The sequence below is a fragment of the Lepeophtheirus salmonis genome, chromosome 5 (assembly GCF_016086655.4).
Source record: "Lepeophtheirus salmonis chromosome 5, UVic_Lsal_1.4, whole genome shotgun sequence".
NCBI classification, from domain to species: domain Eukaryota; kingdom Metazoa; phylum Arthropoda; class Copepoda; order Siphonostomatoida; family Caligidae; genus Lepeophtheirus; species Lepeophtheirus salmonis.
Window position 1 is genome coordinate 17,901,602 of NC_052135.2, and position 13,326 is coordinate 17,914,927.

The following is a 13,326-nucleotide window of genomic DNA, read 5'->3' on the forward strand; positions in this document are numbered from 1 at the left end:
TCATTAATCAGCTACAATCAGCTATGACCAGAGAGGAAGGAGAAAAGGATATAAACAAGGGCATTTGCTAGAATTACTCTGATGTCCAAAGAAGGAATTACAATTATAAATCCGCAACAAATCCTCAGGCTTACACTCCACTCCGTCTTTTATGAGCACATACACACGTTCAAACAAGTTTTGAATATAGGTGATTGAATCTATTTAGGAAAGGATGTTCACTACTCGGAATTAAATAATAATGACAACTCCTAAGGAAAAGAAAATTCATTCTTTATACTACAAATTGCAAATTAATGGGAGAGCTATAAACACACCGGATTTAGATCATTACTCATGACGTTATATTTATAAAATAAAAAAAAGTCCCTGTAAATATTATTCTTTCATTCTTGAGGAGAGAACACATATGCATGCCAGTATGGAGTGTCTGGTCCCATAAATAACTCAATTATTAAAATCCATTGGCTATTTACTGATAAATCTTGGAGATTCGTGGTCGAAAATTTAATCCGTCTTCTCCTTGAATTGTACGTACTAAAAACTGGTTTCTTAAGACTGGCGTATTAAATATGACGCACGGAGTTTGTTATCATTATCTCATTCAAATTATGTCCTTTTTCATTTAGGACTGTCGTAGTTTGAATCACGAAACCTACACTTTCGTAGATGTGATTTGTACGAGGTTCATTGACCCTAAAAGAATGAGCATAACAAAAACATGACACTCCTCTCATAATTTACAAGATTCTACCAATTTCAAATTCTCATAAAAACTGATACTCGCAATCAATTTATATATTTTTTCCACTAATGAATCAAAAAATTTTAAGTGTCCTTTTGTGGGACAAAATGCTGAAGTCAATTTAAAGACAAAGAAATAGTCTTATTATTTATTAGCGACCACAAACTTCATAATCTCATAAAAATGAAGTCTGTTAATCAATTTTTATACATTTTTCCATAATGTTTCAAGCTTCGTTAAGTGTTTTTAAAAAAACTCTTGGTCAACCGGAGGGGGTGATTTTTTGCCCCAAACTGCCACGCAAATCTGCAGTTCATTACATCCTCTATTCATTAGCGACTACAAAATATTTTATCTCACAAAAACTGATGCTCTCCATCTATTTTTAAATTTTTTTTTATTAATGAATAGAAAAATGTTCAAGCTTCCTTACGTTAAAAAAAATTTATCTATTAATTAAAAAACGGCAAAGGCAATTTGGAGATCATTGTAAGTTTTTAAATGAAGTTGTATATTGTGACTTTTTCTTGAATTTTTGCAATGTCAATATAATTTAAACCTTCAAGAACATTATTAAAGTAAATTTTTTGTAATGTCTTTAAGAATAAGTAATCAAATTTATGATTTAAAATATGTACAAACTTAGGGAATTTTATGCATCACGAAACTACTTATCGATCAGCTGTTCGAGCAACTTAATACGTGAGGGAGAAAAAAGATTTGAGCACTCCATCTTTTGTAACATACCTATAATAGGGTATGTCAATACAAAATAAAAATAACTAATAGGATGTCTTGACTACCCTAATCATTGATGAGGTTTTCAGGCGGCCACGGAAGGACTCAATTGCGGATTTAGACCTCAAACATGGTATACAAGTGCTAGTTGAGGGTGCCCTTGAGGTCGTTGATATTTGGGTAGATGGACCGTGCAGGCCTTGGACTCAACATACACTCAAAAAGTGAAGTCCAACGGGTTGGCATCTGATAAATATGGGCACCAAATTTTCTTTGGCCAGAAAGGCAAGTTGCCCTCTAACCCTTTCTGTGACTTTTTGGAAGTGTGTGCAGGCGCCCATCCTCCTGGAACACCACGTTTTTTGTCCGGGCTCATGTTGGAGATCCCTATCTGTTTTGCAATCTCCGTTTGTTGCTTGCCAGCGTCCAAAAGTGTGCGGACGGAAATTCGTTGGTCACGTTCAGATCGCATTTTCTTGGCTACTAAGACACTTAGGAAGATATTTTTTTTTTCGTTTATTTCATTTTTTGTTTCTTTTAGTATTTGACCGGAACAATTTTACTGGATTTACAAAAATCTTGATTTATGAAGCAAAAAAGAAAGTTTAAATATATTTTCGCCGCACCCGGTATTATGTACAAAGATAAGTATCAATCATCTATGTTTTTCAACGTGTCATGGAATTGCTTAATTTTGTAATAATGCAATAACTGAAGGAATTCACTAACGTACGTGCTCTTTGGCCTTGTGAAGAAAGAAACAAAGACAGAATCACCATATTTCATTATTATTAAAAACATACATAATACATACGTATTATTATTTTTATGCATTATGCAATCAACAAAGAAGAGAGAGAGAGAAAACAAAACCTTGTCAATGCTTCATTTCATATCAAATTACTTTTATTTTGTTTTTTCGAAAATCACTTTTTGGAAAAAGAGAAGCAAGCAGCCGCCAAACAAATTATGTCCTGACCTTAGCACTAAATCGTCCGTGAGAATTTCTCTTAAATATACAAATAAATGTATTTGTGTAAACGCAATCATTTGCGTGGAAATAGTGGGATATCATCACCTTCATCCTGTGGATTTATTCCCTTCTCCTGAGTTTATGCAAAACATTTAACTTCGTAAGACGGATTGTGCCGATGTTTACTATTTTGAAATACAGATGACGTCATTCTCAATTCATCTATAGAATTGGTTCTGACCAAGGTTAATAAAAATACAAGGTTATACCCTAACACTTGGTATGATATATGCTTGACTTCCATCGTGCCTTTTAATAGTGATGTCATATAATATGATTGGTTGCGTGTTTTTTCCCCCTTCCAAATCTGTCTTTCTTGCTCAACAGTCCGTACGATACATTAAATTCAAAATTCTAGCAATAGTGAAGTCGTAGAGCATGATTGGTTGCATGTTTTGTCAAAATCGGTCTGTCTTACCCAGCAGTCAGTACGATATATCAAATTGAAAATTCAAGCAAGCCCGATTATACGATGGTCCAACCTTGTATTTCTATTAACCTTGGTTCAAACCAAGTTTTAAATGAGACAGATCCAGATCAAATTTTTTTTATACGATTTATCTAGACATTATTTTTCTTTGAGACAGGTCAAACTTCTTTAAAAGACTGAATTAATTTGGTTTACTAAGAATCATAACGAATTTCAGACCGGTGCAGGATGATTTTCAGACTCAAACACATCACTAGTTTTTACTTACCAGTGTGTGCGTCAATTATATTATATATACCTTTACGCTGATATTTTTGTAACTTCAAGTATTTTATATCCTCCCCCCTCTTCACACACTGGCTACACCCTTCTTCTTGCCAATCAGAATTAGGGATATCCTGGCTTGAGTCGATTCCAGAATAATGCCGAGTTGCTATTAATGATCAAGTTTTCATATAGAAGAATCAAATCCTATTCCAATACCCAACCATGATTTCCGACTTTACTAATACGTTTCATGGCAAACTTCCATTCTCGATATAGACTAAAGCTACGACAAATACTAGTGGTTCTTAAATATTTTAAAGTACGTAGGAATAGAAAATATACAGATCTCCAATTAGGACAATTATAACAAAACTAAATATACAATGGTGGAGAGTTAGCATACCTAAGTCGTTCCTCTTTGGATCTTCAGCATCATAAGTCAACACAAGCGATGAGGATGAGAATGAAAAAAGTGGATGCCTTAACTATTAAGCGATTTAAGAGGAACTTTTCCTGCTTTGAAATGACATAATTTATAAATATGAAAAGTCCACACTAGTAAGGTCCTACGAAAGCAACTCGTAAAATTAGGATAATTGTCAAGAGGGATGTTTGAGAACCACAGATGTAGACAATAAGTTGCTTTAATTTTACTCAATAAATGTAAAGTATATGCAGTAAACTACTCGTTCGTTTATGGCATTATTCTCATTGCTCCAGACAAAAATTAATTTAATATAATCATAGAATTGATTCCTTCAAAATTGGATCGAATCTGTCTCATTCCTATCAGATTATAGATATCAATATTTGACATTCATTCAGACGCAAAATCGCCTTATTTTTTGAATGTGACAAACTATAAGATATTTTCTTGAAACAAAGTTATTGTGGGACTAAATCAGGTGTGCCTCTTTCTCTGCAGTCATAGTTCTGGTACATTTAATAACAAAACATCGACGAAGTATTGCTGTGTTTTTTTTTATTTTTAGTTAACTTCATAAGAGATTTTTCACGAGTCTGGAAAGTGGAGGTACGCAGTATTACAGACAACAACTCGGAAAAACGAGATCCCAGATTCCCGAGAGAGAAACACTTTTAAATGTATTGTCAGTTACTATAAGGTATGATCATACTACAAAAATATATGTAATCCGCAAGGCGGTGTAACAGTCTGTAGTTTGAGGGCGCAACATAAAGAAATAAAATTAATTTGCTAATTTAATTACTTTCCTTTCTCCCCAAAACACAATTTTGAATTTGAATTAAGAAATAATATACATAATAGTTGAAGTAAAAAGTTCTGAGCGTTTTTCGCTTTATTTTGACAATAAAATTAAAATAAATAAGTAAAATTAACAATTTGACGATTTACATTATTTTATAGACATTTTCGATGATTGGCCACCAGATAATGCCTCATCTTTGACGTCCATATTACCAAAACTGAATTGTTGTAACCAATGCTTTTGTGTTGCATTCGATACTGTATCGGGTTTATAAACAGCATAAAAAAATTTAGGCGCCTGCTACCCTTTTTACCTTGGTTGTAGTTATACCGAATAAATGTATCGATTTTTTTGATTTTTTTACATCCAATTTGAAACATGTGAACACACAACTGGCTTCACCAGACACAAAACTGTAAACGAACTTTTTTAAAGTGTACGCTTAACCTTCAAGCATACTTCAATGTCATTTTTGATGACATGTATTAATCCTGAGATATAGTTCCCTAAAGACATCTAGCGAAAAACCCTCAGAACTTTTTACTTGACCTAATATTAAATACTATTGTCATTCAGGGAGTTGTATTATATTATCGCAAGACTTTCGATCGTTTTGTAAGAAAACAAATATAAGTAAATCACGCTCATACCCCATTTCAGCAAGAAAAAGTATATAAAAATCATACAAGGGTTAAATGCCTTATTATAATTTACGTAGTTAATTGTTTGAGCTTTTTATGTCAATATTTCCACATTTATAGGTAAACAAATATTGGCTCATAATATATATTATCGTATTCTCAGAATACAGGTACAAACGAAATGGCGAAATAGGCCTGTTAGCTTAAGTATCTTATTTTATCGAAAGATGTAATTTATTATGATAACACAAGGTGAGGGGGTCCGAAAAAAGAAGAAAAACGCCCACGAAAGCCCCACAAAAAAGTCATTTTCCATCACGACAATACCCCAGCATTTGTGGTCGCAAAATTAATGGAAATAGAGTTCCAACTCGAGATGCCCACAGCACTAGCAATATCACCCACCTTCACTCTTTTGTCATCCATCACCATATCATGGATTTCATAAAATGATTTATGGAGAAGTAACCTCAACAGGACATCCAGAACGCTCCGTGTCACTTTTGTCCATATGGCCACTCCGAAAATGTTGAAACAGCTTATAAACTATTCTAATAAAAGGTCCAGAGTCCCCATAATGTTTATCAAGCTTCATTTTAGTCTCTTGATGGCGTTTTACCCTTCATAAAGTAATGTTTAATCCCCACACGAAATTCTTTTTTGTCCATTTTTTGAAGATCACTTCACTTCTTCGATTCAAGCAAATGTCAAATAGACTGATCTGCCTTAGAGTTGGTGTGTATTCTTCCAAGAGATGCTACTAAATAAAAATAACCTCGATACCCGCCAGTAGTGCCATCTCTCGGACTTTGTACGTACTTTTCAAACGACTCTCGTATATATATATATATATTTTATTTTTTTTTTGAGTTGGGGGAGCTTGGTTTTTTGAAAAAAAATTATACACAACATAATTTGATCGAGTTACTTTTTTTTTAGAAAGTAAATGTTTAAAGGTATAATTTCCCCTTGTATTCTTCATTAAGAAATTTTCTTTCTAAACAGATAATTTTTCCAAAATTCCTTCATTCCTGCCCTCCACCCCCTAGAGACGCCCCTGAGACAAATGACGTTACTTTATCGTTTTCTTTTATGAAATACAAAATTTTATCTTCTTCCAGCACAATTTTCCTTCTTGATTCAATTAAAAGTGTGAATTCATGGAGACTGTGTAGTTAATTAAGGAGCAATATTCAACGCCTTTGGTGGACAAATAAAAATGTGGTAAAGACTACCTCCAATACTCCTATAAAAAATCCAAAAAAATTTATACTTCTTGTGTGCTTATATATATCCTACAATTTATTCGTTTACAATTTGCAATATTTTCCCGAGATTTTGATGGAATATGAAATAATTGCCATGACTAATTAGTTTTTTGTTACTTCCTTTAAATGGATCAACACCCTCTATAGTCTAAATGCATATTATACATTGTATCATGTATGTTTACTCATATTATAATTTAGAGTTGAGACTCGGGTCCCAGGCCGATTTTTACTCCGGTTCAGCCATAAGAGATGTTTTTTAGACCGATTTGGAACCGATATATCTTTTGAGACAAGGATCTTAGACCGTACACGGGAATTTAATCCTTTTCAAATTGTCGAACGAACTTTTTCGGTCTCAATCTGTGGACCACTAATTTTTCCTATCCTGATTTATGATTGATACATATATGATATGCCTTTCCAACACATTTAACTTCATATGATGTTATTGTGAATATCAGGGGCGTCCGCAGGGTGTGGTCTGTAGCCTCCTTCCCCCTCCACAAAAAATAAATTAATTTTGCTTTTTACTAGAAAATTTAATATTCTAAAAATAATTTTTTCTCCAAAATGGATTTTTGAATTTCTTATCTAGAAGGCTTAACTTTTTGCGAATAGCTGTGGAGTTTTGAAAATTTATTTTCTGTGGACAGTTGTAAATTTAAAAAAAAATCCTAATAATTTAATTTTTGTAAATGATTGTGGATTTTTTAAATTTTATTCCAAAAAACTTATTGTTACGATTTTTTTTAAATTTAATTTTTCTTGAATGGCATTATATTTTGAAAAAAAATTCTTCAAAATTTAAATATATAAATTTAATTTTTGAAATTTGTTGTGACCAGCTGTGGATTTTTTTCCAAAAAAATTATATTTTATATTTTTTCCTAAAAACATAATTTTTGTGAACAGGTTTGGATTTTTGAAATTTTGTGGTAAAAAAATTAATTTTTGTTAATATCTATTGATTTTTGAAAAAAATTCCAAAAAAATTAATTTTTCAAATTTTTTACCAAAAAGTTTTAATTTTTGGATTTTTTCCCATAAAAATGGAAAAACCAAGCACTCCCCTCCCAAAAAAAAAACAACAATATATATATATATAGTATCCTCTGTATATGCTCAGAATTTTGAAACACATCTAATTGTCATCAATAATTCATCTATAGAATACTGTGGACCGTTCCAGTTCGACTTTTTCATTTTATAACCATGAATTCCAATCTTCTTTTAAGGATCGAATTAAGTTCGTCCACTAAACGTCTTAACAATTTTAGACCGGTCTATGATTTTTAGACTAAACCCCCACACTAATTAAAATATATAATTACTTCTTTCCATGCTCTATAAATCTCTCTTTATTAATCATTCATGCCGGCTTTACAAGAACCTGTTGATTTTATATCCAGGGGGTCTTTATCCACAAACAATTTCCTATTTTTTTATACATACATTCATATAATATTGTGTTTTGCTTGAGTGAGAATGAACTTACATACATATATAAAGGAGGTTAGTCAGTACCTTGCTCCTAGTCGGTTTCACCAGCCATCATGTTCTCATGTGTAAATGATCTAGGAAAAGAGTGGAAATCAAAAATTGAGCGTCAAACTTTTAACAAAATATGAACCCCTAAAAATTTTCCAACTTTACGTGACAAAAAGGAAAAATTTACAAAAGATCGTAGTTAAGGACGTTAATATTGGCTAAATAGGGGTGAGCGTCATAGAAAAATATGAATGCTCTAATTAGTTATTCCTCCTTATTTTGAAAATAATAATGTATTAGCGAGCAAGAAGGTCTATATTTGCTGTATTTGGATGTACATGGTAACTCCAACAGTTTGAAGAATGTTTTGGAGGAAAGTAGCGTAGCTGTCGTGACGTTTTATCAGATCAACTAAAGGCAGCTGTGACGAGGGTGAGGGAGAGAAGGAAAATAAAGAAAGATATTATTACTCCTTTATACTCAGAGCCCTCTAAGGACCTATGCTTATAGCTCCGCAGCAGCAAATCCTCAGAGTTATTCTCTGTTTTTTATGAGCAGATGCAGGTGTTCTATCAGGTTTCGTTGAATAAGGAGTTCACTCCTCAGGAATTAAATAATAATGCCTACAAATTAGGAAAAGAAAATTCACTAAATATATATAATTAATCCTGCGGACACCCCATTGCTTTTTGCCCATAAAGCAATTACAATATTTTGATTCTTACCAAGTCTCAAAAATACGTACGACCCCCCTAATTTTGTATACTCGTTTAGAAATTGCACGTCTACTAAAACATGACGTCACACAGCTACTTGTACATTAATATATCCCTCACCTACAAACACTCAGATCTATATCTATAACATTAATACGAGTCTAGCACAAAGGACAAACTCAAGAAATGAAAAATTACTTTATAGTATGAAGACTTTCTATTGTTTTAAGCTCTAATTAGTTTTTTGAGGTGCATTCAAATGAATGCATGATATTTCGAAATGCATAAAAAAACATAAAAACAAGCTTTAATAATTGCCTATTGAATTTTTTTGAAAAAAGTTTCAAAAATTCATTGCTATTCACAAAAAAATTCAAAACCACAAAGGTTCACAAAAAATTTAATTTTTGGTAAAAAATTCTAAAATTACTTCTAATGTATTAAATTTTTTGAAAAAAAATTCAAATTTTACATTTTTTAGACCGATTTTACAGATGAATTGCTGATTATGTCATCTGAGTTTTAAAGTTGTGAACGTCGCACAAATATGAATTTAAATATTTTGCATTAGCCCTATTTTACAACTACTAAATCAGAATTGTAGATAAATTCTGTTTATCTATTTTAAGACCCAAAAACTCGGTCCTCAATTAGAAAACAATTAAATTTCGCTCTACGGTCTAAACTTTACATTTAGTCTGTAATTTTATTTCAGCTATACATCAGAAGAAGAAGATAATAGGTATGTCAATAGTGAGGAAGTACAGGAGGAATAATATTTATAAGGACGAAGGAGTCAGGAGTCACAGTTCCGGGATCATGAGTCTATTTTGATAGGACTCATTGACTATTAGCACTTTAATCATAGTCATTAGTCATGATCTTTTCTGATTATTGATCAAAAGTAAGAAACTTTATGGATAGAAAGAAATGAATATTTCAGCAGTAGAGACTGAGGGTAAATTTCGAACCTATATTATAAAGAATAAAAAGGCAGAGAATATGGCATGTGACAAAATTTTCAAGAGACTAAATTACCAGCGGTGAAAATGTTTGTGGAAGATAACTTAGAACCCACATTTACAAAGCGTCCAAGAAACACTTGGGGGAACTAAACTATGATGAAGCTATTATGGATGTGGATTTTGGAGCTACTTTAGAATCGAATCCATCATAATTTATGGGTACATAGTTAATGTACTGTAATACAGAAATTAAATGTACCAGTAAATTACCATTTAAGTTGTCCATATTTTAGCAGTTTATTTTTTTGTTTAGTAGTAGTGAAACAATGATGGAAGAAGACCTTTGAAGCATTGAGGTTAGAAACTAAAGTGTTATATTTTGAATGCAGAACAAAGAAAGAAAACAAAACCCCTGATGCAATTAAGAATTATAACTTAATTCAATCAATATTAATTTCCTCTCCCTGTCTTTGAAGAAAGGGAGCTCTAATTAGACTATTGATTGATGACATAATTACGACCTCTAATTGTTTGTGCATACGTATATTGTACATATTTACATTAATAACTATTACAAATGAAAATAAAGTACACGTACTGAAATGGATAATCAATCGTATTATCGCCCCTTCTATTGTATTTTTAGATTCTTCTCATTTTAGATCTTAAAGTCAAGGATTGTTAGCAATGGTTTTAGTTTTTACCTATCTATAATACATACTGAATTTTTCGTTCCGTTCGTTCGTAATACATTTTTTCAAGACCAATTTGACCGATAATATATGCAACAAAAAATGTTATATGATAATTTAACCGCGGCAGAATTGCTGGTCACTTTTTACAGTTACACTTGTAAATGGACTTGTCCTGTCCTTATTTAGGATCAAGGATCACAGTCTAGTCCCACTTGTTGTCCTTAAAGAAAGTCAAATCTATCCCTTGTGACGTCATTAAGGGAACGTTTTCTTTTTTTAATTTTTCTGTTATATAATCAAATAAGTTATCAGAGGCGTCTCTAGATTTATATATTTGGGGGAAGGAGCTTGGTTTTTGGAAAAAAAAATTCAAAAAAATTTAATTTTTGGAAAAAAGTTTTAAAAATTCAGAGGTATTCAAAAGAAATTAAATTTTTTGACAAAAAATTTAAAAAACCCACAACTGATCGCAAAAAATTTAATTTAAAATATTAAATATTTGGAGAAAAATTTCAAAAATTGACATAAATTAAATTTTTCGAAAAATAAATTAGAAAAATGAAATGGAATTTACAATATTAAATTTTAAATGTGAGGACATTGAAATGGAGGTGCTTCAATCCTTAAAAGAGGATCGACCTCTATAATACTAAGGTATTCCCAATGATCCGATATAGAGTCCACATATGTTCCATTAATTACTGAGAAAGCAATTCTAGAGGAGGGGAAGTTGCTAAGTAATTTGTTTCATCAATGTTATATCCCAGTTGTTAAAATGCGGAAAAATCTTTTGTTAAATGGAATTGCTCAACACTCAGTAATTATTTCGAAGATACATATTAAATATTTTATTGATATAACAAGGAATTCTTTTTCAAAATGGAGGTACTTCAATCTTTAAACAAGGATTGACCTCTGTAATACTAAGATTGTCCAAATGCCCCTACATATTTCCATTAATTGCCGAGAGGGCAATTCTTGAGGAAGAGAAGTGTCTAATTACCTTTTCTTCGTCATAGTTATATTCCAGCATTTAAAACACCAAAAACCAAATTTTGGGATAGCTCAAATTTCAATAATTATTCAGATAAACGTATATTAAATGTTTTATTCATTTAACAAGAATTGAAAGAAACAGTGGTTTATGATAGGATCAAGCTTAACCAATGATATAACTACAAAGATGTCTCCACTCTGAGGGACAGCTTAGAGGATAATTTAGAGAAATGTTCCATTGTTTCAACGTTGACATAATTAGGAAAAACTTTGGAAATATATATTTGTTTCATAATTTGGGAAACCCAAAGGAGTTGAAAGAATTGGTGATTAGGAGTAGAATATTGACCCCCTATGATATAAGTATCTTAAGACCACTTCTTGATGGCAGGTTCAGGTATCCTCTGTCGAGGTCTTTGAATATTTACTTTTTGCCGAACCCATGTAAGATTATCCTACAAGGACTATGTAGATTTTATTTGCAAAAAATATAAGGACTTACTGGACATTCCTGATAATTAATTGGGAAATGTAAATTGTTGGATTACCATCAAAATATGGACAGAAATAAATTAGAGTAAAAAGAAAATTGCCAAAGTATTAAATGTCTTACGAGTAATAAAGAAATCAGGAATGAGACTGGAAGTGTTCAGGATGTATAATTGTATAAATGTTTCTTTTTGGTTACGGCACTCTATGCTGAGACTGGACATATGCGGATAAATACTTGAAAAACACATTTACATTCCTTGATTTAAATTTTTAATATTCTTTGTATTAACATATATTGATAATTATTTCAATCTTTTAAAATAGCTACAAAAATGAGCTAAATTGATGGACTAATGATTAGTGTTGGATTTGCGTCTGAAAATCCTAGACCAGTCTGATACCATTATAATTTTTAGTGGACCGATATCATTCGACCTTTGAAAGAAATTCGGTCTAGATAAGTATTTATATATTTAAATAAGAGGATCAATTGAGTGGACACACTCTCTGTGATATTAAAGTTTGAACATGTACATTAAGGTGTCCCCCTAAAAAAAAATAATGGTATGATGAAACCTGTGCTGTTTTATTGTGAGGTTTTTTAATATATAAATAGCATAACAAAAATTATAAAGATATCTTAAAAATACAGCCAGCCCTGGAGGTTTCAATATTTTTCTTGATTTTGAAGGGGAAAAAACTATAAATTTTATGGTTTCAGCAAATGAAAACTTTATATTTCAGTGAATATGACTAATTGTATGCAGTACATTATTTTTTGTTTGACCTATATTTTCATTCTGATACAGCTAAAAATCAATATCTTACTTTATACTAAATATACTAGTTTGAGTTATATATATCAACTTTAAAGTACAGGCTGGCTAGAGTTAAACATACTACTAAAACCTGTACGGAAATATGGAATCAACAACCTTGCCAACAGTTGGTCAAGTTTTGAAATAATATGAATGGTTGATGACGTCATGTGAGACATAAATCATATTTGTAGCAACACATAAGTCTGAATATATCGAGAATATCGGTTAAATAATATTTTTTTTTAAAAGATGAAATTTAGTTCTACAGACCGAAATCGCGGTCTAGAACGAAATATCGGTCGAAATTGGTCAAGGAAAATCTCATAAGACCGGATCTGGAAAAAAATTCGGTCTTGGGCCGAGTATCAACGCTTGTAATAATAACAAAGTCTATAAATTGAATAAAAAGAGGGATACAAATGTATATGTAATTGCTTATATCCATCATTTTAGTCATGGAATGAAGACATTATGGCCTTCATTAGAGAAAAAATGTTGTATACGTCTTTGATCATAAAATAAATGAGCAATGAACATGGGTAATGTGTCTTTAATGAGGTTTTAAGTAGAGTTCTGGTTCTAAATGCACTGACAACTCTTATTATGTTAGAAGATATATGATTGCATGCATGAGTCATGAGGTCTTTTTCATTAAGTAAGAAGTTTTTCATAAACATGGACCATGCTTTAAGAGCCACGTTATTAATATATTTATCAATATTTTCATCAAAAAAAGTATGAAAAAGTGTGAAATGATGGGGTTCTTGGACCATTTTGTCATGTCTTTCAAACTGTTGGA